Below are 27775 nucleotides of genomic sequence, written 5' to 3' on the forward strand. Positions count from 1 at the left end.
CTAGCCAAGTCGTAACAGCTTTTACCTGGTCATCGAAGAAACGTGGTCTTGTGTTATCCTGATGGAAGAGTCTGCATTTTCTGTTGACTAATTCTAGACATTTTTTGTTGTGTGTTGCTTCAGTTGGTATAATCGGGAGCAGTATCTGTTGGGATTAATTGGTTTTCTGGAAGAAGCTCATAATAAAGGACTCCATTCCAATCCCACCATATACACAAGATCACCTGCTTTGGATGAAGATCAGCCTTTGGCATAGTTGGCGGTGGTTCATTTCGCTTGTCCTATGACCGCTCCTATACCACATGATTTTACAGTACCCACTTCTCATTGCTCATCACAATTTGTTTCTTAGAACGGAACGTTTTAAGCAGAGAATTGCATGTGGAAATAGAGTCAAGAAGGTGTTTTTTCACTTGACTTATGGGCTTTCCCAGTGGCTCAGAGGTAAAGAATCTGCCTGCAATGCAGGAGTGCAGGCAGACCTGGGTTCGATCCCTGGGTTGGGAAAATTCCCTGGAGAAGAAAGTGGCAACCCACTCCAGGTATCTTGCCAGGATAATCCCCCAGACAGAGGAACCTGGTGGCCTACAGCGCAGAGGGTCGCGGAGTCAGACACGACTGAGCGTGCACACATATACACTATGGTGGAACCCCAACATCAAAGTGGTGAGCATAACCAAGCTGGTGCAAATGATTTTCAGAGCTTGATTTGGATATTTTGAGTATGTCAGTTATCTTTTGAGTGGTATAACATTGATTGCTCTCAGTCAATATCCCAGTTTCATCACTATCAACTTCAGCTGCTCTGCCCAATCATGGAGCATTATCTAGAGAGAAATCTCCAGCATGAAACTTCGCAAACCACTTTTGACCTTTTGGATGAGTCACACACTTTTTCCATACACTGCACAAATCTTTCTTTTTCTGTTTGTTTCAGTTGAGTTTTACCTTTGCTGAAATGATAAAGATAATATGATGAAAATGTTGCCTTTTTTCTCCCATCTTCAATATTAAAATATTAAAAATTTACTGTAAGACTTTTTTAAACACATGCTGATATAATAACTGTCACAATACAATCTAACAAAGTGTTTCAAATGAAGTTAAAGACAATTAAATGACATCTTATGAGAAAAAAAAACTTTTAGGCCAACCCAATAATACTGTAAAGATGTCAGTTCTTCCCAAATTTAACTTATACTTTTAATGTACTTCTAGTCAAAATCTTTAAGAAAAAATTGTGAACATTCCACTGTGATTCTGAAACTCATCTGAATAATTCAGAGGCAACACTAGCACACAAAAAATTTAAGTAATTCAGGTAACTTGCAATAACAAATATTAAAACATCTTCCTATGCAAAAAAGGCAATTAGTAAAAGGAACACAAGGTCCTAAAAAGACACAGATGGACAGACAGGCCTTGACGCATGGCTACATGCGTGATCTACAAGCAGCATCACAGATCCGTGCAGGATACCGTGCTATTCATAAAGAATAATAGACTGTCAATATCCCCCAGAAACAACATCTCTATATTAATACATCATATGGGAAATATATTGTCATGTTAACATAATATATAATGCCATCTAAAACTTTATTTATATTTGTTCATTTAATTTAAAAAAGACTACAATAATAGAAAACAGACAATTCACACACAGGCACATGAAATACAACTAGATGATCAGCAACTGAAAATACTAGAGTAAAAGGTCAAGACGCTGCTTTTGCCCATCAAATTGACATATAATTTAAATCTGCAAAATACTCAGTGCCGAGGCCATGTAAACTAGATGCGTACATACTCTGAGAGTGAGTGTGTAAATTGGTACACTTCTATAAAGCAGGACTATGCTTCACATTATGTATCTATAAATTGGGTCAAAAGCAGTAATATTTCCATAATGCTTTGCAGATGACATGATATGTACATGTTGCATGGCAAAACTATACCCTCTGATCCAGTAATTCCAATTCTAGATACTATTCTAGGATAACAAGAAACGAGACCAGGATTTATACTTTCATCATCACATCAGTTAAAATAACACAAAAATCGAGACGGCACCATCAAAATGTATCCGAAGAAAAACAGTTAAATGATTTAGGGTACACAAACAAAATAAAATATCATTCAGTAAAACTAAAATATATTTTAAGCATATTTAATAACAAGAAATTCTCACTATTTAATGGTCATTTAAGGCAAACAACAAAACTGAGAAAACAGTGATTACAGTGATTACAAATGCACACACATGTGGGCGCATATATATACACACTTAAAAACAGAAGAGGTCGGGGAAGGAAATGTATCCAACGGGAAGAGCAGTTACCGTGTTCTCCTTTAGAGCTAGAAGGTTGTTTTTTCTTCATACAGTCTTATATTTTCTAGGTTGTCTATAAAGTTTTAGAATCAGAACTAATTTTTTAAGGAAAAAAGGAAGTCAGAAATCATTTGGGGTCTCTGAACAGAAATTACACTCGCAACTGAAGTTATTTATACAATCATTTATTTAACGTGCCTCCCCACTCTGGGGGGAGTTAGAGCAGGACCGAGAACAGCGGTGCTCACAGGTGGTCTGAGGGCCTGGCACGCTGCAGGGACGCAGAGAAACATGGATGAACACATGAGCAGACGGGGGAAGGAGAGGCAGGCGGTGCAGGCGGGAGAGGAGAAGCCGGGCCCGGGCCAGCCTGGCAGGCAAGCAGCCCCTCCAGCCGCTAGCGTCTCAAGGACGTCCTTGCGGCACGCGGGCGACGGGCCTTAGGACACATGCCAGACACCTGCTGAAAGAATGAGCAGGCAGACAAACCGCGACTTACTGCCCGCCTGAGACAAGAACAAACACTGCGTGTAGAGCCCATTTTTCACGTTCTGAACACCGAGAGCAGACGTGATAGCAACACGCGCGTGTGTACTGGTGTCGGGCAACCGAGGCCACGTGGGTCACACCTGATAACAATCTGCTTATTTCTCTTCAAAATGTCAAAGCACCAGAGCACATCCATCCTCTACTTCTTATTGTGAACACTACTGCCTCCTCATATAGGTCCCTGAAAAGAGGAGAGGGCGTCTTATTTTTTGAGCTATCTCCAGCGTTTGGCAGTTCCATGAAATTTCCACAGTCAAGTAGGGGAGGCTGTCTATCCCAGAGCAAAACAGAGCCTGCGATTCATTTTCACTCCAAGGAATAGCCTGACCTCTTCATATCCAAAGACATTCTGATTTCACGGCATTTCTACTCTGCTATGTGATCATCATAAAACTTAAGAGAATTCGAGCCCCTTTTTTTTTTTCTCCCTCACAAGTCTGAAATTCAGAAATTTGTAATTGGTTTTCAAACACATTTGAATTTATTCATGCTGAAAGGTAATTCTAAGGTATGAAACATTAGTTTAATTGTCTGAGAGAAATCGGTGCACTTCCTGCTAAATGATAAGAAAATGAGAGAGGTGTTTTTCTATCATAAGCTGAAGAAATTTTCTCCCAAGTAATCTTCCTTGAAGAGCAAAATCATCCGACAAAGACAAACCACTGCATCTGAGTATTTCTGGTGGCCACACGGAGTCTGACAAGGAACCACGAGCCCAGTGAACTGCCTGTGGAGGCAGACTAGAACATTAGTGCACTTTTCTTCCTGAAATGTTTTGAGACTGCACATTAGGAAAGGTGTTACATGTGTGCAAAGTATTACTTCTGAATTAAATTTTCTTGGAACTCAAAGACAAGTCATATGGGTTTTATTAATGTAAAGTTTATACTGGTCTTGCAGTGAAGAGTGTAATCAACTTGAAAATATATTGGTATGTTATACGGGGTTAAAACTAAGGTGGAATCTTACCATGAAGACATGCTTTCCTACTTTCTAACCAAGATTGACCTTGTGAAGTTTGCTTGGTGATTTATCTGTAAAGTTACACAATGACCACATAATCCAATATCAGTAGAACTGCTCCATGAAAGATTTATTGGATTTCTCTTTATCCTAAATGCCATCAAAAGACACAGGCGATAAAGTGGGCTTACTTTTTCATTTACTATGTGTAAAATCTGGAAGGGAAACCATGTGAGATTTATTATAAAAAAAAAGATAAACGTTTGCCACTATCATTGAACAGCAACAGTAAAGCCTCAAGTGGATTACTATAATTGTGGGGAAAAATCTATTTACTCACAGCCCTCAGAAAATTATAGTCACAATAAAAAGATCAATGTTGTATGATGCTTGGGACATAAGTATAACGTGCCATTTAATTCTGGCTTCGTGACACTCACACTGGAAGCCCATCCAGCTAGTGTTGGTTATAATGCTGGAGTCGTGGCGAGAACACCAACCACTGCCCTGACAGTAACCAAGCTGTCTGTCCCAGCTGTCATTCCCCGTCTTTTCCAAAGGTTAGATCTGCTATGGGTTATAAACCGTAAATCTCATCTCAAAGCGTAATTGCCACTGGGTGCTTCTCCAAGGCAATATTCTAAGAAATGTATGGGTATATTTGCAAAAGCATTTGGCAAAAATATTTTGTAGCTTAACTCAAATACAAAACATTCATTTCCACGCAGATGATCAAAACAAGTATTTCGAAACTGAAAATGTTTTTGTTTGCAATAGAAACACATGTTCTGGCTGTCAAAACATTTCTAAATAAAATATGATTTTTACAAAAGGTATTTAATTTGACAAATACATGCCTGTGGACACATAGACTCAAAGTAAAATAAAATTATGTATGGATTCATCAGAAATAAAAACAGTAACTTCCAACTGTTTGTTTATTCCATGGAAGAAACTGAGCAAAAATTGTATATGTATCATCTAATTTAATCCTTGTTATTATCATTAAATGAGAAACAGATAAGAAACTTGAGATCTGGAGAAGTAATGCGTCCAGTTTCACAATAGTAAAAGACGATAATACTGGATTTCACTGAGGCACAAGCAAGAATAACCACCGCAGAAATGTTCTGAAGGAAAGGAGCTCCAGGAGCAGCCCAGCAGCTCAGCGAAGTCTGTAAGGAAGCCTGCCCTCCATCGTTCTGTGGCTGCAAGGGAGGCTGGGAAACTGAGGGCTGGGAGGACCGCCGCTTTCTTAGAGGAGGGGCTGCAAACACGTTCTGCAAAGCCCCGTTCAGTGAACAGCTCAGGGTTTGCTGGCCGTGTGTCTCTGTCCCAGCTACCCAACCCCTCTGCCCGCGCAGACGGAAACGACCACAGACAACACACAAAGGAACAGTCTGCTATATTTCAATAAGACCTCGTTTACAGAAACACCGAACTGAAGGGGCGTGGTGGGGCACGGATCTGCCCTTGGCAGCTGTAGGCTGCTGACCTGTCTCAGAGAAATCATGATTCAGGTCAGGAACAGAAGCACGGAGCACGGCCATCTTGAACAAAGCCATGGCTCCGGTCCGAAAGCTGCCCTGAGCAGCGCACACACACGGAGCGAAGGCTCAGTCTAGGCCCAGAGGACGCCACGGACGCTGCTTTCCGCCGCTGTTTGCTTGTGTGTGTTTTTTAGCTTGTTTTCTTTACTTTTAAAAAAACCACTGTGATTTTTATCATTTTATCTCCAACAAGATCACCTTAGAATCCCAGAAAGTGACCACTGAAAGATACTTTGCATATTGTCTTCAGTGTCCTGCCTGCAAAGATTCTAGAAGAGGAAACAGGTCTGAAAAGCTAGGTTGAGGCAGGAGGCAGATGGGTCCCCCACCCCCATGCCCCGGCCCCAGTAAAGCAATTGGAGATTTCATTCGCCATTGACTGAAACTCCAAGAATAGCAGGGCAGTTAAGGGAGGAGGCTGTGCCCTGCTCAGACCACTTAATTCTCATTCCTGAAGGCAGGAGACCTCCCAAACCACACATGTGCAGAAAGGTTTCTTGCAAGTCAAAGGGGAGTTATGTTAAGGGATGCTCCCTATCCAGACACCTCTTCGGTAGGATCCCCCTTGGCTGAGAGATGGGCGTGTACACATGGGAGGATCCTGAGATATACCATGTACGGCCTGTGAACCAGGCAAACCAGAATGATGGGCCACAGGAAAGTGCAAATGGAAGCCACTCAGTGGTGTCTGACACTTTGCAACCCCATAGACTGTATAGGCCAGGTTAGGATGCTGGAGAGGGTTGCTGTGCCCTCCTCCAGGGGCTCTTTCCAACCCAGGGATCGAACCCAGGTCTCCCACCTTGCAGGCGGATTTTTTATCCTCGGAGCCACTGTGGACGCCCAGATGAAACCCTTAAGAAATGCCCCGTGTAAGTGATTAAAGCTGCCACAAGGGGCCGACTCACCCGTGTGCCTATCCACACGTACTGTGCTCTTTTCCCTCTTAATAAACACATCGCTTGCTTCACTACTTTCCATCTGTGCGGAAATTCTTTTCTGCAAAGCCGAAGGGCTGGGGCCCTTGTCACTGACCACTGCTCTGATGGCTGGGATCTAGCACTCTCCCTACCATGAGCCAGCCCAGCCTCTGGCTGGAAACCCAAGGCTGCCCGAGATCAAAGTGACCTTCCAGAAGTCGCACCCCAAGTTAGGAGCAGAGATGAAACCTGTCCCTGGACTCCCTGCCCACCGTCACGGCTGCTCCTGCTTCTAAGAACACCGACAACCGCAGTGGCAAAGCGGGCGTCTCAGAGCACAGAGGACCCACTTTACGGAGGGCCTCGTTCATCCCTCGTGAGACCCTTCAGGAGGGGTCGACCCTGTCACTGCTCAGTCCCTGTTTGCAGCAAGAGCTGAAGCCCAAAGATTGACCGGTCTGCCAGAGGCCACACAGCCAGGAACCGGCGGGGCCAGACTGAGTCCAGGTCTGATTCTCAAGCCACCGGGCTGAACCAGCTGCAGTCTCCTGTGAGCCACGTCGCTCTCCCGGATGTTGGAAAGGCATGTAAAGCACCTAAGAAACCCTTAGGAAGCCTCGGCTGTCCTGCAGTAGTAATGAGACGGTTGGCTCTGTGTACACAGCACTCAGAGGGGGTAGGAACTGGCCGCGTCACGACTGCACTGATGGCCCTCAAGCTCTCAATGCACCCACCGCCCTGAAGGTGGTCAAAACGGTTTCTGGAGCAGCTTCCCTTCTGAGATCCTCTAACCCTTGGAAGTAGACCTTTCCTGACCATCTGTGAAGCTGCCACAGCTCCCCTCTCACTCTAAGCGCTTATGACGCATGTGCTGACTCCAGGCCGTGGAAGGAAGAGGAGGTCTCCGCAGAGCATCTGAAACCAGAAAACTTCACTGCAGACATCTGAATCTTGTAAAACTGCCCAAGCGTCCATTTGATGCGTTGTGTGTAACTGCATATTTAGATTTACAAAAAACTGCCAGACGGTCCCTATAGTGAGTGGCTGTACCGTTTCACATTCCCACCCGCTATGTATGGATGAGCGATAGCAGTGTCCCCCACTCCACCCCACCGAGTGCTTTGATCAGTCTGAGGAAGGTCAAAGTCCCCCTCTCTGTGGCAGCTGTTGTCTGGCTCCCTGTGCCTCCTGTGCCCGACCGGGGCCTGCTCTACCCACACCCTCCTCCCGACTGACCTTCCTGCTTACTTGACCCAGGCCCCAGCTAGTGACTACTCTTATCAAAGCGGTGGTGAGGGGCCTGCCCCTCTAACTAGTTTCGTGGTAACTAATAAGCCCACCTGGCCTCAATTCCCCTATAACTGGTAATCTCCTCCCCCAGGGAGCAAAGACTGCCCGCAGGTACTGTCCTGCCAACACGGCAGGGTGTCACCCCAGGCCCTTGCCTCCGGCAGGTAAGTTCCCCCATCCATTACACCGTTGGTTGCCTCTGTTGCTGACTCCGGGCTCTTCCCTTGCTCTCAAAGCTGGGTGATAAAGGCCAGGCAGCCTGTTGTGTGCAGCCCAACAACTGGTGGAGCAGCCAGGAGACCAAGGAAAATCCCGTGAATGCAGAGATGTTGGGAAATCCAGGATGGGGAATGGGAAGCTGCGGGGGCTGTCCACTAGCAGGCAGGGCCCGGAAGTTGCGGGTGTGAGGCTGGGCGGCTCTCCACTAACACGTGGGGCCCAGAGGTTTCCAGGGGTGATCTTGAAAGTGTGTGTGTGTTGCGGGTAGAAAGCTCTTAGGATGCTGGGCCTTGTGGTGACTGTCCTTGATAATGGTGGCTGCCAAGACGTCTTGCAAACAACGGCTTCTAACGTCTCTGCTGCTGTATCAGAGTGAGCCTTCTGTAACTGGTTAGCTAGCTTTCTAGAAGCATTTGGGATTTCTCCTGTGCCTTTGAGATTAAATGAGCTACCTGGTCTCTCTGCAGCTTTAATCTTACATGATCTCTAAGTGAAAAGGAGAAGAAAAGAGCTTTTAGGTAAACTCTTAATAATTTTAAGTAATCCCTAGAAGTAATTATGTTTTGGGAATGCTTATCTAAAATAGCCTCTCGTAGATTTTGGTAACTTGAAACTGAAGTTGAAAGTGTAATAGGGAAGAAAACCTTTTGTATTCGCTTCCAAAGTGAAAGTGAAAGTGGTCAGTCCCGTCCGACTCTTTGTGACCCAGGCCAGATTCTCCAGGCCAGAATACTGGAGCGGGTAGCCTTTCTCTTCTCCACATGATCTTTCTAACCCAGGGGTTGAACCCAGCTCTCCTGCGTTGCAGGCAGATTCTTTACCAGCTGAGCCACAAGGGAAGCCCAAGAATACCGGAGTGGGTAGCCTATCCCTTCTCCAGCAGATCTTCCCAACCCAGGAATTGAACCGGGGTCTCCTGCGTTGCATTCTATTCCAAATAGAGATGGAACTAAAGAGATGTTGCCTATAAGCTCAAATTATACATAATGGTCATCTCTGGGAACCCTGCTTCCCAGGGAATGAGCATTAAGCTAAAATACCTATGTTTATCTCACAGGAAACCTCTCCACTAGGCCCACTTGTGAATGGCTGCGGGAGGAGGAAATTCACGACCTGCCCAGAGGCTGATTGGAACCAGGAAGTGTTTGACTTGACTCCTTCCCCTTTAGTGCAGAAGGAGCCTGAATCTAACTCAGGCAAGACGGTTCTCTGGGGGCACAGGCTGACCATCTTCTCAGTCTGCTGGCTTTCTGGATGAAGTCATTCTTCCTTGCCCCAACAACTTGTTTCTCAATTACCAGCCTGCTGTGCGGTGAGCGGTGTGAGCTTGGACTCGGTGACACCAGAAGAGAATTCATGGGCCGTTTCAAACAGGACGGAACGCTGGAATATTAGTTGCTGGGTGTGGGTCTAAGTTTATCTACTTTTGCCTGCTCAGGGGAGGAAGAGGAAAGCATTGCATTTTCCGCTTAGGAGATGCACCATTTCTTGCTTCTTGGATTTTGCCAGACGTTAAGGTTTTCAAGGGTTAAGATTATAATCAGTCATAATTTTTGCACCCATGTCTCTTTGTCGGTTATATCGTGATAACTGTGCTTTTTAAAGTTTTTTTTTGTCATTTATAGACAGTTTTTGTTTTCTTCTGATTCTTTTGCAAAAGCGCGTCATCTTCAAGGAGATTCACAGGAAGGACGTTTTAACAAGCATGGATCTCTGGTGAATTTCAGAGCACACTGCTGACCTGGGTAAGTAGGATTCTAATGGGAAACCCAATGGCTTCATACAAAGTTAAGAAAAGGATCGGTTACTGAGAGAACTGGTGAATGTGGTTATAATGGTCATGGGATTTGTCTGGGATGTTACTGGTTTTAATCTGTGTTTTTATGGGGAAGCCCTTCCCCTCAGGTTAGTTATGACTTACAGCAATTTGATAAACTACATGTGGATTGAACTGAAGCACTTTTCCTTTCTCTCTGTCTGGTCTCCAGAAGCTGAGTCTCGTGGGTTCTGAGCAGCCTTAGCAGGGAATGGGAAAGACTCTCCCGTCCTGTGCAGGAATCTGATCATTTGAGGACCTCTAAAAGAGAGAAATCCAGAGGTGGGGCCTGCTGACCGGCCTCTGGCATGGCTTTCCTGGCCTGGAGAGGCATTTTGGGAATCCAGTCTGCTGTTCCTTCTGAGGCGCTCCATCACAGCCAATTTGGAGGAGCCTTTATGGCCAATCGACCAGACTTTTTTGACAAACAAATTAATCTTGCTTTGGCTGTGTTTGGTGGAGGTGCATGTAATTTTATGACAGTATTATGTTTCAGTGGATATTAAATTCTAGCGCTGTTCATTGAGGTATTTATGAAAGTTATTGTGTTAGCCATACTTTGGCCTAGATGTTCTGGTTGGGAAGAAAATCATCTAGTGAGACTGTCGGCATCACTACTCCTAAGTGCAACACTGCCTGCTTTAAGTCTGCTGCTAAAAGCAAACGCACGGTGCTTGTGTGACAATGGGGCGTAAGTGATAAGATGCACGGCCTATAAAGTGCTTCCTCATTAACATGCCCTGAGATCTGATTAGTTTTCTCTCAACGTGAAGGACTAAGCGAACTGTAATGAAGGCCTAGCAGTCAGGGGACATGACAGAACCTGGGGCAGTGGAGCTAGCAGGTTGAGGACACAGCCTTTGGGGACATGCAGGAACTGGCTAGAGCCAGCTAGGCCCGGGGGTGGGGGGGGGCAGATGGCTCTACCTCCAGCAGACCTTGAGCCTCATCACGGGCTCATTGTAATGCACCAGCATCTAAATGACACACCCACCAGCACCATGACACTTCCTAGGCCAAACATAAGAGGCTCCCAAACTGGGTGATGGCCCGGTTTCTGGAAATCCCCTCCCTTTCCCCAAAATAGTGAGAATAGCCCTCCCACTCATTAGCCTGAGAAGTTCCCCGGCCTGTGAAAACTGGTCGCCCCAGCGCTTGCCCTCTGAGCTGGCCCACGCTCTGCCTGCAGACTCCTTCTCCCTTGGGTGCTCTTGCTTTCTGAGATGACCCCTGCCGTGGGGCTGCCCTCACCCTCTGAGACGGCCCGCGTTCTGTCTGTGGAATGTGTCTCCCTCTAAAGAAATCCATACCTTACCTGTCACTTTGTCCCTCAGTTCTTTCTGTGATGAGACATAAAGAGCCTGAACTTCACCGAGTCCTGAGACCAGGCGTGTCGCCTCAATTCAGAGAGTGGGTTCACGTCCGATCACAGTCTGGGCTGTGCCGTGTAGGCAGGAGCCGGCACCCAGCAATGAGGGACAGGTATTTTAATCATCAATGCTTTCTATTGAAAAGTTTGTGATCAGAAGGGGAAACGGTGGGGAAAACCTGCATGTATTCAGGCATGGGGAGGTCATTTTGGCTTATCCACAGCTTCACTTAAATTTTAGTGAGTGGAGCGGCCTGTTCTGTGGTCTTTCAGATGCGCAGAGTACATCTGCTTTGGCCACTGAGAAAGGGAATACATTTAAGTCAAGATGGAGTAGCTGTGGTCAGACATCCAAGGTAAAACTGGGTGGCCGCTGTGTACGTGATTTTGGACATGCCCTTCCATTACTGAAAACGGGAATCTTGTAAATTGCACCGAAGACCAGGGCAGAAGCCGGAGGGGGGTGTGGCATTATCTCCGAATGCTTGTATTCTGCCCAGTTGTCACCGTCTCCCGTGACGGCCAGTCAGGGGTCTCCCCTCACGTCCCTGGTCCGAGGGAGGAGCTCTATCCCGAGCACTAGCGCCAGCTTCGCTGCGAGGTTAGCACAGCTGCTGCGTCCACAGTGAGGTGCTGCCGTGCTCCTCCGGGTTTCCTCCCCAGCAGCTTCCTCTGGCGACTGTGACTACGTGGGGACTACTGACCGGGGAAGGAAAGGCTCTCCTCATCTTCCCATCCTATCTCCTGGACACGCTCAACTCATGTCCATCGAGTCGGGGATGCTATCCAACCATCTCCTCCTCTGCCGCCCCCGTCTCCTCCTGCCTTCAATCTTTTCCCAGCTTCAGGGTCTTTTCCAATGAGTTGGCTCTTCACATCAGGTGGCCAGAGTATTGGAGCTCCAGCATCAGCTGACTCTTGACTCAGCCGATGGAACGTTTCTTTTAGAGCCAGGGCCCGCCCCTCCCCGTGGGGGTGGCCTGGCAGTATCTATGGTATCCTGGTTGCACCTTCCCCAGGGATAAGGCGGAAGAGGGGCAGACCAAGGTTGTAAGGGGGGTTCAGGGTATGAGGGGGAGGCGTATGTGGTCAGGTCGTTCAGATGGCTGTTCTCTGGCTCCCTGTGCCTCTGCCCAACCGGGGCCTGCTTCACCCACACCTTGCTCCCCTGACTGACCTTCCTGCTTACTTGATCCAGGCCCCAGCTAGTGACTGTTCTTACCAAAAGTGGGGTGAGGGGCCTGCCCTCTACCGGGTTCCCTGGTAATTTGAGCCCACCTGATGTCAGTTCCCCTAGGACTGGTAACCTCCGCCTTCCCTTTGCAGTGACGACCACCTGCCTCGTCCTGCCTGCCATCAGCCGCACAATGGGATGTCGACCCAGGACTTTGCTTCAGACAGGTAGGCTCCCCTGTTCATTCCACCACGGGTCTCTGTTGCTGACTCTGGGCTTGCTCTCGGGTCTTAAAGCTGGGCCAGTGCAGGCCTCATAGGCCTGTGGGGTGCAGCCCAACACCCGCTATTCCTAGTTGGCTGAGAGTTTTTACCAGAGATAGGAGTTGAATTCTGCCAAGCCTTCTTTCTGCACATTTTTTTTTCTTTAGATTATTGAGAAAGATGGACTACATAGACTGATTTTCAAATGTTAATACTTGGAATAAATCCTAGTCATGATATATAATTTTTTATACATTACTTGAATTGATTTGCTAATATTTTAGTGAAGAATTTTTATGACTAAGTGTATGAAAGACTGGTATACAGTGTTATTTGCTTTTAAATACTGTATTTGATGTCAGTATCAAAGTAATACTATCCTCATAAAAAGAGTTGGATTTTTCTTAATGTTGCCATCATATATGGTTTTCTGTTCTTTTACTTTCAGCCCACCCACGTCATTGCATTTAAAATCACTTTCTTGTAGCCAGAAAACAGACGGACCCTGTGCTTATTATTCAGTCTACAGATCGACGTCGTAGGCTGTGTGTGCGCCCTAAGTCGCTTCAGTCACGTCCGATTCTTTGCAACCCTAAGGACTACAGCCCGCCAGGCTCCTCTGTCCGTGGCATTGTCCAGGCAGGAATACTGGAGTGGGCTGCCACTCCTTTTCTGGGGGATCTTCCTGGCCCAGGGATCGAACCGGCATCCTTCAAGTCTCCTGCACTGGCAGGGAGGATCTTCACCACTAGCACCACCTGGGAAGCCCACGTCTTAGATCACTTACATTTAATATAATTATTGATACATTAGGGCTTAAATTTGCCAGTTTACTTTTCTGTTTCTTTCTTCTGTTACTCTGTTTCACTTTTCTTATCTCCCTGTGGGTTATTGAAACATTTCTTAGGAATATAGTGATTTATTTCTAGTGTTTTTCAGTATCTTGAATGATTTCCTTACAGGCTGATGTAGGTACTATATGCATATATAAAACTTACCACTCTAAAGTTTAGAAAACTTACTTCCATTTAGATCCCTTTACCTTCTCCACTTTTAAAGACGAGCTGTTTGAAGTATCTCCCCTGCATATACTGAGACCATTTCAGATGACGCTATAGTCTTTGCCTCAACCATCAAGTATAAGACATTCGAGAGAAGCAGAATAGTCTATCAAATCCCCTCTTCTTTCTATGCACTCCAGTGTTGCTTCCTTTCTGAGGTTCTAAGCCTTCTTTCTGTTATATTCTGTTTAGAGAATTGCCTTTAGCTGTACTTCCAGCAACGAATCATCTTAGTTTCTCATCGCCTGAGTATGTCTTGATTTCCCTTTCTTCTGACGGATGTTTCCACCAGACAAAATTTCCTGTTGACAGTTCTTTTCTTTCAGTACTTAAAAACGTTAGGCCAATTCCTTCAGCACCCCACAGTTTCAGCTGACTGCTGTCACTAGAATTCATGTTCCCCTGTAGGTAATGTGTCATTTCTGACTACTTTCAAGACTTTCTCTCTAGTGTTCAGGAGTTTAATTATAACACGTCCGAGTGTGCTTTTCTTTGCATTTATCTGGTTTGGGGTTTACTCACTTTTTTAGGTTGATCTTTTCGGCCCAATCTGGGATGTTTTCAGAAGTGATGTTTTGCAACCTTTTTCAGCCCCACCTTCACTCTCCTCTCCTTCTGAGCCTGGTAGCTCCTGTCGCTGCTTACAGGTCCCTGTGGCTCTGTGCTCCTCCCCACTGCCCCGCCCCATTCTACACGTTCACGGATTCAGTCCTGCCCTTTCTGCTCTGCGACCACGTCCATCCAGTGAGTTATTTATTTTGGTCATCATTTCTCTGTTCTTTAATTTCCATTTTGGTCCTTTTCTGTTGTTTCAACTTACTTGCTAAGCTTTCCTAGTTTTCTATTTTATTCCATTTATTTGAGGAGAGTTAATAACTCCTTGTTAAAGTACTTCTGTGACTGGCCCCTTTATAATCTTCACAGGTAATTCCAACATCTGATTTATCTCTGGGTTCGTGTCTCCTGACTGACTTTTCTCACTCAAGTTGTGATTTTCCTGGTTCTTAGTACAGTAAGTCATCTTAGATTGTGTCCTAGACACTTTGGATAGCACGTAAGGCTTTGCACCCCACGGCGCTTTCATTCCAGCAGGCAGTTCCATGACTGACATGTACATTTGGCTTTGCACTGCTGCCCCCAACTCTCCTCTGGCAAAGGCGGGGCTCTAACTCCCACAACCTCTTTCCTGAGTGAGAGTGGAGGTCAGCTCCCCGGTGTGCCCCCTCCCACAGCCTCCAGGAGCGGGAGGTGGGGGCGGCTGCTTTGTTTCTGCAGGGCAGGCTGAAGCTCCCTCCCACGGGGCCCAGACGGAACAGGTGCTGAGGGTACCTGGGCCCACCCCTCCTGGCTTCTTAGGGTCTCGTGGCTGCTGAGTTAAGGGCACGCTGCGCTCCATCCCGGAGCCCACGAACAGCACTCTGGTCGGGAGGGCTCAGAACACCACTCGTGTCTCTGGTGGAGGATGGAGGATCAGCTCCCGCTCAGTCCTGCCAACACCCCCCAGCGGGCAGACATGAGCACAAGCCCGCTTGGGTGGGATGGGACTTGAGCTGAAACATCAACTTTCCCAGGAGGAGGAGCTGGTGGCGGGGACGTTTTTCCTAGCCCTGTCTGGCTGGAGTAGAAGAGGGTTACCACAAGGGTAACACTTGTGGGGACTTCTCCCAGTCCTCTGCGTGGAAGCAACAGTCTCTTTTGGGGGTGGGTGGCGTGTGTGTCTGCGTGTATATGTCTGTGTGCATGTGTGTGTGTTGCTGGCTCAGATAAGAGTTTCTGCAGCTCCTCGTCCGGGACACTCGGTGACAGTGAGGAAGCTCGGAGAGCTCACAAGCCCTTGATCCTTCAGCGCCCCAGTCCCAGCAGGGCTGCCCCCTCTCCCACGCTCAGACGCCCTGGGTGCCTCTGCTGTGCCATGTGGGGTGGCTTCAGTTCTGAGGGGAGGGCCTGGGAGCAGTGGTGCTCCTCCATCTTGGCGGAACCTGAGGTCAGTAAATCCTTGCTGAATTGCTACTGTGAGCAGGCACGGGTGACTTTCCTGTCCTAACAAGCCCCCTGATCGCAATGAACAGATGACCCGGAAATCACGATGACAGTTTATGACAAGCGCTCCTTTAGGGCATCGCAAAGTCCACCTAACTCCACAGAAACCCTATCTGATTCTTCCAGCCTGACACTGTTTTTAACTGAGCTCAAAAGCACGCTGCTCTTAAAACTAAGCGAGCAAACAATCATTTGTTTATGAGCAGGTATCTGGCAAGTGCAGAGCGGGGGCTGGGCCCTGTTGCAGGTCTTAGGGAAACAAAGGGAACAGAACAAGGGGAAGCCTCGCCCTCACAGGCTCACGTGCTACTGGAGGAGACGACTCAACCTCCACCGGAAGGCGGAGGAAGCCTGAAAAGCTGCGGCCCTTCGCTCACTCGGTCACTCAGTGTCAGTCCCTGACAGCTGGCGGCCGGCCTGAAGGGCACCGGTCCCATCGTCAGGTTTGCCGCTAGGGCTAGACAGGTCCCAGATGCCTGGTTCCGGGTCGTCTTATGCTGTGAGAAGAGAGCAGGCTGCAGTGCAGTGGGCAGCGCGGAGCTGAGGACATGGCCGAGGGGAGAGGAGCAGAGGCCGGGGCGGTCGCTGAGGCTGGAGCCGAGAGCGTGCAGTGTGCGCAGGGTCAGGGCGCTCGCTGCAGCAGGCACGTGGACGCTGCCCCGACGGCCCGGAGCACACGTGCGCCTTGGCGGGAGCAGTGCCCTCGGTTCTGTTTCGAATCTCAGTACAACCGTGTGGGATTTATGACAGCTTCATCATGAAGAAGCCTCCTCCCCTTTGGAAAAGTTAATTTACAAATCACAGAAACTGCCGCTTTCATGAGAAGCGGTTTCGGCATTGCTGTAAAAGTATGAGAATCATGACAAGGTTTGTGCTCCAGCTCTGCTGTTCAGTGGACCCTGGGGTAAGATCCTTTCTTTCTGGTGACTCAATTATGGCACCTGGGAGGTGAGGACAATCTTATCTACCCGTTTTGTCTTCACATAGAGCTGTAGTGAAAGGTGCAACTGGTCTATGAATTTTGTTTAGTAATTTTTAGCATCATAATCTTCAAGTGATCTGACAGGCAGGTCCTTTAAAATTCTAATCAAATGATTACCTTAACTGCTCTAAGGCTACTTACAGTCTGTTCTTAGCCCGTTTAGCCTGTTATAGTCTCACCGGCAGAGACGTGAACACGTTTGATGGTGCGAGGCTCCCAGCGTCCACACTTGTGGTGTTAGGTAATACACACTGTATGGACTGCTACGCTTCCAAAAAAGGAAATATTTAAAACTCTGACTTCCAAAACACATCTGGTCTCCAGGGGTTCAGAAAAAAACCCTGTGGACCTCAAGTGAAGGGAGGAAAGATGTCTTTGGGACCTTGACTTATTCATTCAACAAACCATCTGCTATGTTTGCACGTCTCAGGCTCTGACCATGGAATCACAAAGAGAGGGACATGACTGAGCGACTGGTCTGACAGGCTCTGTTACAGATACTGCGGGTGCAACATAGAAAAAGCAAAACAGCATTTTGAGATATCATTATTCTAACGATAAGTCATACCTATACATTATAAAGAGTAAAATATATTAAGTCATTGAAGGAAAAACTGGACAACTAGACAGAAACGCTTTGAAAAATAGGCATTTCCTCATGAATTTGAGAACATGCCTACCTTTTTGACTCAGCCATTCCTTGGCAAAACCCAACAGTCATGTGTGCAGGAATACCAGGAATATGTATAAGGATAGTTTATAATAGTCTAAAAAGGAGACAATTTCAAAGTCTGTTACGACTCGAATGGATAAACAGACCATGCTGTGTGCAGACAATGGAACATTAAAAGGCAATGAAAATGAACGTTCACTGTCTAGAACAAGCATGACTTTCATAATATGTTGTATGAAAGAGGTCAGAACACAGAAAGAATAAGATTTCATTTATATAAAGTCTAAAACCTAAGTTATTGTACTTGGGGGTATACGTATTAATGATATTAATTATTACAATTTATAAAGAATTACCAACTGGTTTACACACTTATGAGTCAGGACAGCTGTTCCCTTGAAGAGAAGGGGTAGGATGGGGGACAGGCAAGCGTAAGCTTCTCGGAGGCTGCAGTGCATTTCCTGACATCGTTCCGACAGGTATTCCCTCTGTAGCAGTAACAGCTCCACGACTGTGCTAAAGCCGGTCGGAGATTTTGGATAATAATCGGTCCATGGGAAGACGCACATAGAGCAAGCCTCTGGCCCCCGTAAGCCAGTTCCCCCACAGAAGTCTTATATAATTATCGCACAAGTTCAACAGCAGAGTAGCCTGCAGCCCGTATTTAGACTTGCCAGTTGCATGCAAGTTTAGCATGCATTCATCACTTGCGTCACCACCGCCACCGAGACACAGAGCTGTGCCATCACCACGGAGGCCCTTCTGCTAACCTCCACACGCACGTCCACCCTCGGCCCTCCAAACTCCCCTGGAGCTGCAACTCCGGACAACTACTGGTCTTTCTCCATCTCCACAGCTGTGCCGTGTTGAAAACATCACAGAAATGAAACCATACAGGACAGAAGCTTTTGAGACTGGATATTTTTCACTCAGCATGATGTCCTTGAGATCCACTCGAGCTGCTGCCTGTATAAATAGCTCATCCCTTTTCATTGCTGGGTTATATTCCACGGTTATGGTGGACCACAGTTGGTTTAATCATTCACCTCCTGAAGGACAACTCGTTTTGATTCTGACTTTTGGCTGATTACAAAGAAGTGTCTACAACTTGGCTATTACAAATAAAGCTGCAGTCTCTGTTTGTATACACATTTTTGCTTGAACACAGGTGATCAGTTCTCCAGAGTAAGTGCCCAAGTACCTGTGATTATTGGGTGCTGTGATGTTTGTTTTTTCTGTTCTTTTCCCGAGTGGCTGTGTCAGTTTACACACCTCCCAGCAACACAAGTGATTCAGCTTCACATCTTGACAGCATTTGGTATTGTCACTACTTTTAATTTTAGCTATTCTGATAGGTGTATAATGAAATCTCATTGTGGTTTGAACTAGCATTTTCCTAATGGCTAATGATGTTGCCAACATGTGCTGGATCATGGAAAAAGCAAGAGTTTCAGAAAAACATCTATTTCTGCTTTATTGACTATGCCAAAGCCTTTGAATGTGTGGATCACAATAAACTGTGGAAAATTCTGAAAGATATGGGAATACCAGACCACCTGACCTGCCTCTTGAGAAACCTATATGCAGGTCAGGAAGCAACAGTTAGAACAGGACATGGAACAACAGACTGGTTCCAAATAGGAAAAGGAGTACGTCAAGGCAGTATATTGTCACCCTGTTTATTTAACTTATATGCAGAGTACATCATGAGAAACGCTGGGCTGGAAGAAGCACAAGCTGGAATCAGATTGGCTGGAGAAATATCAATAACCTCAGATATGCAGATGACACCACCCTTAGGGCATAAAGTGAAGAGGAACTCAAAAGCCTCTTGATGAAAGTGAAAGAGAGTGAAAAAGTTGGCTTAAAGCTCAAATTCAGAAAACTAAGATCATGGCATCTGGTCCCATCACTACATGGGAAATAGATGGGGAAACAGTGGAAACAGTGTCAGAGTTTATTTGGGGGACTCCAAAATCACTGCAGATGGTGACTGCAGCCATGAAATTAAAAGACTCCTTGGAAGGAAAGTTATGACTAACCTAGATAGCATATTCAAAAGCCAAGATATTACTTTGCCAGCAAAGGTCCGTCTAGTCAAGGCTATGGTTTTTCCAGTGGTCATGTATGGATGTGAGAGTTGGACTGTGAAGAAATCTGAGCACCAAAGAATTGACGCTTTTGAACTGTGGTGTTGGAGAAGACTCTTGAGAGTCCCTTGGACTGCAAGGAGATCCAACCAGTCCATTCTGAAGGATATCAGTCCTGGGTGTTCATTGGAAGGACTGATGCTGAAGCTGAAACTCCAGTACTTTGGCCACCTCATGCGAAGAGTTGACTCATTGGAAAAGACCCTGATGCTGGGAGGGATTGGGGGCAGGAGGAGAAGAGGACGACAGAGGATGAGATGGCTGGATGGCATCACCGACTTGATGGACTTGAGTTTGAGTGAACTCCAGGAGTTGGTGATGGACAGGGAGGCCTGGTGTGCTGCGATTCATGGGGTCGCAAAGAATCAGACACAACTGAGCGACTGAACTGAATGATGTTGACAGTATTTTTATGGCTTATTTGACATCTGTGTATCCTCTATGGTGAAATGCCTATTCATTTCCTTGACTCATTTCATATCTGGATTTTTTAACTGTTATTTTGAAAATTCTGTATCTATTCCAGATACAAGTCCTTCGAAAGGTATGTTATTTACAAATATTGATACTTTCTGCCAGTCTGTAGATTATCTTTTCATCTTCTTGACAACATCATTCACATTGCAAGCTTTTCAATTTTGATGAAACCCAATTTCTGTTTGTTTGTTTTTTTTCCATCTACGAGGCATGCCTTTGGTGCCGTGTCTAAGAATTCTTCACTGCTGGCATGCTTTCAGTTTTTGTTGTTGTTCTGGTGTGAAGTTCAGGTTGAAGGTCATTCTTTTTGCCTACAGACATCCAGTTGGTCAAGCACTATTTGTTGAAATGATTATTCTTTCTCCACTGAATTGTTTTCTTTAAAATTGCTGTTCTGTATGTATTTAATGGGCTTCCCTGGTGGCTCAGATGGTAAAGAATCTGCCTGCTTATGTAGGAGACACAAGTTCAATCCCTGGGTCGCGAAGATCCCCTGGAGGAGGAAATGGCAACCCGTTGGAATATCCTTGCCTGAGAAATCTCGTGGACAGAGGAGCCCATGGGGTCACGGAAGAGTCAGACGAGATTGAGCACACGTGCACGCGTGCATTTAATAGCACTCAATACATTGACAACGCTGCACAGCCAGCACCACTATTTCTTTCTCAAACAAAACCAGCATTTACGCTTTCCTCCCTTGACGTGAAAACGATCGCCCACACGTAAAGGAGTGACTGAGCCAGAGGCTGGGAAAGTGGGCCCGAAGGGAAGCTCTGTGTCGACAGCAGCCCTTCTGGCTCCCACAGCAAGACAGGACCACCTTGATGCATTAGGAAAATATGATATTCAGAATCACATGAAACAGAAAAAAAGCAACACAGAATAAGACTACCCACGGCATCTCACAACGGATGTGAATCGACTCAGACGGGAACACGCCAGCAGGACTGGGGTATGCCAGCATCTTCGTTTAGGAATGTTTAAACATTTGCTTATAAATTATGAGGCGCATAAGACTCTCCTGTGAGCTGATGAGCACCCTAAAAAGAGCCGCCACACGACAGCACGTGACACCAGGGGGAGACCGAGGCTTCCTCCGGAGAACTAACGCTTGCCTCTCATCTTCCTGTCCAGCTCTTAGCTGCTTCCATGCAGGGAGTGAGCCTGTTGATTGCAAACCGCCCCACTGGGCTTTGCTACTGTGACGCTTCATTCTCATTTCACGCCTCCATTCTATCAAGTCTAGTCAATATCCTGTCCATAAGATGGTGTTTCGTAGATAAAAACAATCCCCTTTGGAACTTGTTTTCTAAAAGGCTTTGTGTGTCACTGAAATTTAGGGGCCACTACCTTTTAGTTTGGTCAAATGCTAGAAAAACAGTATCTCAGTACTTAAAGTACTTATTTACTATCAGTAAAAGCTGTCTCAGAGTCAAAGGACATATAAAAAATTTTATCCTTTAAAAGTGATAGGAAAATAAATAAGAGGACATCATTTGGAATCCTTCAAAGAAATGTTTAAAGACGTCCCTGCTGCTACTGCTGCTAAGTCACTTCAGTCCTGTCCGACTCTGTGCAACCCCAGAGACAGCAGCCCACCAGGCTCCCCTGTCCCTGGGATTCTCCAGGCAAGAACACTGGAGTGGGTTGCCATTTCCTTCTCCAATGCATGAAAGTGAAAAGTGAAAGTGAAGTTACTCAGCCGTGTCTGACTCTTAGCAACCCCATGGACTGCAGCCTACCAGGCTGCAGGCTCCTCCATCCATGGGGTTTTCCAGGCAAGAGTACTGGAGCGGGGCGCCATTGCCTTCTCTGAAAGACATCCCTAGAAAACATGTCTAACTGTTTCAAGAGTTGGAAGTGAGTGCTCACCTGCTCACTGTCCACAGGGAGGGGCAGGTCCTTGGCACAGGGCCCGCGGGGGCGCCAGGGTGCCCTCTAAGTGCTTTCTGAGTGTTCTCACTTCTCCACATCATGTCCTTCTCTGAGGCAGTTCTGGAGCCTGTAAACGGGATTACGTCTGGACTTAAACCCAGGTACTGGTTTCTAGCTCGTCTCCCCTCTTCGTCTGCATGTCCTCTTCTGATGATGCCTCAGTGTTTCTCCTCAAGAATTCCCCACTAGAAGGTTAACTTCACATGGAGTTGTTCATGTTGGCCTATCTCCAATAAGGCCAAGAACCAGGAGGCTATTTCAAGGTTTCAAGGGCTGGGTGGAGTCAATGAGCCCCTTTGCTATCACAGAATCAGGTGTCCGTGGCAGCCTCACGCCGTGGAAACGGGACTGGTGTGGCAGCTATGCGATTCTTTAACTTTCTGATAATGTTAAACAGACATTTATGTTAATACCCAGCAGGTCCATTCTAGGAATTTAACTCGGTGAAAAAAATATTATGTTCACATGAAAACCCATTTGTGAATGTTTCTAGTAGGTTTTTTCATAAAGGGCCCAAACTGGAAATATCCCCAATGTCTTTCAAGTAGTGAGTAGACTAATAAGCTGAGGTACATCCATATAATGAGACATCCCTTGGGAGTAGAAAGGAACCGATGCAGCAACAGAGACGAAGTGCAGATGTGCTGTGCTAGATGGAAGGGCCAGAGTTGAAAGGGTGGACACTGCAGGATTCCATTTACATGCCGTTCTTGGAAGATTCCAAACCACAGGAACAGAAAACAGATCAGTGATTGGTAAGGACTGAGGAGTGGGGAAGGGCTCAAAACGAGGACGTTCGGAATGACGACAGTGGCTTATGTCCTGGTTGTAGCGGGGGATCAGAAACTGCACGTTTGTCCGAATTCACTAGACTGTACCCTAAAACGGGTGGACTTTATACCTTAATTTTAAAATGAAGGGAAAAAAGATACAAGCTCTGGGTAGGAAAGACTCAGGCAGGAAGGGGCTGGGAGGAAGACTTTCTCTTCCTGCTAGGTAACCACGCCACCTTGCCTTGTAGCAGGAGGGCACAGATCTCCCGGGAAGGAAGCAGAGCCACATCAGGGGACCCGCTTGGAACCAGGAGCTGCCGCCGAGGGCAGCTTTCCCATCTCTCCCTGCCCCCGCCTGCCCCAGGCCTCCCACCTCATGTCCTTTCTCCTGTCCCCGCCCAGACTGCCCTGTGCAGAACTGCCTCCTCCACGCAGGGAGGCTCCTCTGTCATCCGGTAACTTCACAGGAGGATGTGCGGCTTTTTCCAAGAAACGACTCTACAGGCTTACAGTGTCTGGGTTTCCTAGGACAGCTTTCTTTAAAGACTCTGATTAGCCAAGGGTCAGCGGTGGATTAATTTCTCCGTCACCTGCGATCTGAAGTCAGCTGTGCCCTGAGGAAGGAGCCGTGCAGTTCACACTTGGCCCCCTGGGTTCTGCCCTTTAGCAGGAAATGTGACCGTGAGACATCTCCCAAAGAAAAGGTTCATTATGTGTCACCAAACAGGACTTTTTTTAAGTTATAGGTTTAATGGACCTCGAGACAGGGTAACCCAGACAGAGAAATGACATAATTAACCAAAGGTAAAGAACCGAGAAACCACAAGATGTGTTTCAAAAATAGCAAGTGGCCTGTTCTGCCTAAAGCCACAAGACTTTTTGTAGTAGGATTAAGGAGAGAGAAGCCAGATGCGCTCAAATCAAATAGATGTCTATCCTTAGGGGCAGGGACTGGAGACACAGTGAGACATACCACAACCTGGAAAAGGCAGCCTCTTTCAGAACAACAGTGGTACGAGTTGACCCAACTGTACTCTGCTCTGATGGTGGGGAGAACAGGGTGGGTCAGCACGTAGCCTGGAACAGAGAAGCTGAAAGAACAAAGACTTGGCTGTGTTTCTCAGCCCAGTCCAAGAAAGGAAGAGACTGACCTGGATGCCTACAAAACCCTAGGTAGACTGCTGTAAAGACAGTGTCTAGCCTCACCACGGCTCAGAATAAATATCTGTTAAAACGGTCTAGCTCCTTCTGTCTGCACGGAAAACATTCTGTGACACCAACTTAGCTTCCTGTATCTTCTGGTCCTGAAAAGAGGGCGACCTGAAAACCAGCACGAATCTAAAGGTCGCGGCAGTGTGCTGCCCGCTTACTGGAGGTGAGTGCTTGGCACGCCCACCACTCAGTCCCCAGGGCATGCCCAGTTCCAGAATTCAGACCAAACGAACCATCGGAAGCCAGCTTGGCGTGTGCGGAGCTGAGGACCTCGATCTGGATGTGGTGATGAACCCCCATGGGAGCCAACTGCTCTTACCTGATGAGGTGCTAAGTCTTCTTGCTAAAACAACAACAGGTTTTTTTCTGAGGAGTTTTGAATACCAAAAAAGACAAAAGTCAATCATATATGAAATAAGTGACATTGTGGGTTTTTTTTTTTTCTTTAGTTCAATATAGAATCACCAGAGTGATGTATTGGGAAAGTTTACCTGGTGAGGTGAACTGCAAGATAGAGGCAGGAGGTAATGGCCAGGCATCAGGTAATAAGAGCAGAAACAAAGGGGTGTCAAGGAAAGGAAGGAAGAATTTGCAGGATTTGCCTTCACGCCACAGACAAAAGTCAACCGTCTGTAGGTTAGGGGCCCCGTGTAAAAGGGGAAACTGTAAGAGCCTCAGAGCCTAGGAGGACGTCAGCTTGTCATAAAACAGGAGGCGAGGCCTCCCTCAGGCAGACAAAGGCATCAACCATAAAGGAAAAGATGCCGAATGGAACCACGGCAAAAAAGAAATCCCTCTCCTCGACAGACACCGTCCGGCGTGAAACGGCAACCCGCAGAGAGGAGGAAAGTACCACAGGCGGAGGACTTGCGCCCGGGGTCCCTAAAGAGCTCCTACGAACCAGTCAGGAAAATGGCCAACTCCAGAGGGAAGACGGGCAGAAGGTCTGAAGACTCAAACCGGTGCTGCGTGAGGGAGGAGATGCAACTGGCGAACACGCGTAGGAGAACACACACACACGAACACGCCTAGCTTAATTAAGTGGTGGGGAGATTGAAACCACTCTGATAAGACGATACACCTGCTAGTGTGGCAAACCTGAAAGATCTAAATATTGATGAAAAGGTGGAGCTTTTTCTTCCTTTATGACATTCAACAGCAGTGAAAAATACAGTGAAACCGAAGACAGGCACAGCCTATGACCCCACGCACCAGGAAGCAGGCGCAAGGACACGCTCAGCGGGGGATGGCGTCCGAGACCCCCAGCGGCCTTGAAAGCTGGGAGACCGCGCCCTGTGCGCACTGTGTGGTCTCCCGTATGAAAATACCCACGACGACACTCAGCCTGCAAGTTAGCCACAGCAGGAGAGTAACAAAAGTGACTGATAATGGAACAGCTGTAACAATATACTGTGTCAGAACTTACATACGTGTGGTCTCCTCGAAATACCTCACTGTACAGTTCTCACCCCTCATCTCACGTGAGAAGGGAGGTGAACGGTGTTGGCAGCATAACCCAGCGTGAGGCTGCCATCAGCCTTCTGACGGCACGTGAGGAGGAGGGCCATCTGCTTCAGTGGTCTGAGACCCTGAACTGTGACAACGTCCACGAGTGATGTCAGGAGCAGACGGCGCGGGTGCCGGGGGCCTCACCGTGGTGGGACGGAGCAGCATAGTGAGAGACTGCAGCAAGCAACTGGCAACTGCTTGCTTCTGAGCCTTTCCATTTAACAGTTTTGGGCCTCGGTGGGCAACTGAAACTACAGAAAGTGAAACCGCAGACAAGGGGGGCTGTGTACTCACAGCAGGGCCGCCCACTGTAGCCATAATTGCAAACAAGACTAATGACTGGTAACCACGGGATGGTAAACTGTGGCATGGAAACCACAGGGCAACGAGCATGGGCGAGGCACAGTTACAAAAACACGAGTCTCAAAAACATAAGGCTGAAGTGAGAAAGCAACACACACAAGAATACATTCTATTTGATTCCATTTGTAAAAATGCCTCCTGCCCCCACACCCCCCACCACCAAAGAAGCCAAAGATACAAGCAGCAAACTAAAGAACAACAGGAAAGTATTTGCAAAAAAAAAAAAAAAGAAAGTATTTGCACAGAGGTCAAGTCTTCTCGGGTTGGAGTGGAGGGGTGACTGGAAAGGGACCCACAGGAGGGTTACAGGTTGTGTTCAAAACGGGAATGACAGGTGCTCATGTAGGTGTTTGCTGAATATCATGTTTTACTTTACACGTTTATGTTTTGTGCACTTTTCCACATTTATGTATATTTCATAATTAAATATGGTGGCCATCAGTTGCAACAGGGACATTAATAGTACAGCCGGGCTGGGGAAGAAGGTAGATTTCAAAGGAACACGATCAGGGTGACGACGGTTCATTTTGTAAACTGCTGGTCGATATTTAGGCATGCTGAAGGAGAAACAAAGGCAAAGATAAGGGAGTCTCAGTAGGAAGTGTGCACGGTTAGCTTTTTCTCTTAACTGTTGCATTGTGTTTATCTTAATTCCACAGGGATGATTTTCTAAAACAGCTTATATAAAATTAATCAGATAAGTGACACTTTACATATGTTGATTGTTAAAATCTCAATGCAGTGTGCCTTTATATCTGAACTGAAAACACAATAGTGAGAGTATTGGATTGAAGCCTGATGAATCAGTAAACCTTAGGCTTCTTTTCCTCACATGCCCCTGCCCCACAGTTAATGCAAGGTGCGTGTCTGTCACACTGTCAGTGGTACTTGCGTGCGCCTGTATCTCTGGTGACCAGAATTACCAGCTCCTGCCAGTCAGCTATTTATAGATTTTCATTTAGCCCCAGTTTTTCGAAAGGCTAGCTTTAAAAAGATCATTCTAGGCCAAAATGTTGTTCTATATTTTACTTGTATAAAAAAGAAATAAGTGATTTTATCATTTTAAATAACAGAATAAATAGAAGCTGCAGAGTCCCAAAGATGCATTTTTTTATAATAATATAGTCATAATAAAATTACATTTGAACAACTATATAAATTTCACGGATATCTATTTCTCAAATGAGAACCTACCCATGGTCAGGCCAGAATAACCTGGCAGAGTACAGCGAGATGCACAGGAAATTGCATGTGTCGTAATTCATTGGGATTTTTATTTCTTGTATCATTTATTTCTCTTCTAGGAGCACATTATGAAAAAAATCTCTACCACACAATTTCCCAAACTACAAGAGCACCCATTTAACAAAGCACAAGTCCTTAAAGAGAAAAGTAAATTAAAAACCCGCTTCAACTCCAAGTTTAAAGAGAGAGAGAGAGGTGATTACGTGGCCCAGGACCATCCGGTGAGAGTGAGAGTGAGCATACCTAACCCTTTCATCCTGCAGGAGCTAAGACAGGAAAGAATAAACCAGTTACCTTCCCACCGACACGGTGAAACCACGCTGTCGCGCAGATCTACCTCCATGCATGTACTTTAATAGGCAAGGATGGAAGGAAAATTAATATTAGCCATAAATGAACAAACACACTCAAACAAATTCAACTGCTTCCTGTGCGCCAGGCGCTGCGTTAGGGCCTGGGGACACAGGCAACCGACACTGCGTCCATCCTCAGGAGCGCACGGGCTGTCGCCGCTGATGGGCCCATCCGCGAGCGAAACACAGGACCACACAGACCTCGCCGCGCCTGGGCTCAGCCAAGCGGCCTGGGAAGTGTTCTCAGAGGAAGACGACATGCAAAGCCAAGAAGGGGTAACCAGTCTGGGAAATGGCCTTCGAGGCAGTGGACGGCGCGTGTGAGGGCCCAGCGCAGGGGGGCAGAGTGTCCACACGGCTGTCGCACGGAGGGACGGGGCAGGCGGGCGGCGCCGGGGGCAGGCGGGCGGCGCCGGGGGCAGGCGGGCGGCGCCGGGGGCAGGCGGCCGCCCGCCGGGACGACTCAGCACAGGCTTCGTCGTGAAGACCACGGAAAGCACTCACGGAGGGCGCCCGCGGGACCGCGTGTGGCCTGCGGGGAGCGTCTGCCCTCCAGA

At 47.0% G+C, this 27775-nt stretch overlaps 1 protein-coding gene and 1 long non-coding RNA gene across 2 annotated transcripts in view; one reads left to right on the plus strand and one right to left on the minus strand.

Annotated features, from left to right (window-relative positions):
- SDK1 (sidekick cell adhesion molecule 1) overlaps positions 1–27775 on the minus strand; it is a 724823-nt gene that overhangs the window by 372969 nt on the left and 324079 nt on the right. The window lies entirely within an intron of this gene.
- On the plus strand, positions 9023–27168 carry LOC138428656 (uncharacterized). Its single transcript, XR_011252537.1, has 4 exons — positions 9023–9135; positions 9484–9568; positions 12335–12409; positions 26925–27168. It is a non-coding gene; the product is annotated as an uncharacterized lncRNA (long non-coding RNA).

This window comes from Ovis canadensis, chromosome 24 (genome assembly GCF_042477335.2).
Source record: "Ovis canadensis isolate MfBH-ARS-UI-01 breed Bighorn chromosome 24, ARS-UI_OviCan_v2, whole genome shotgun sequence".
NCBI lineage: Eukaryota > Metazoa > Chordata > Mammalia > Artiodactyla > Bovidae > Ovis > Ovis canadensis.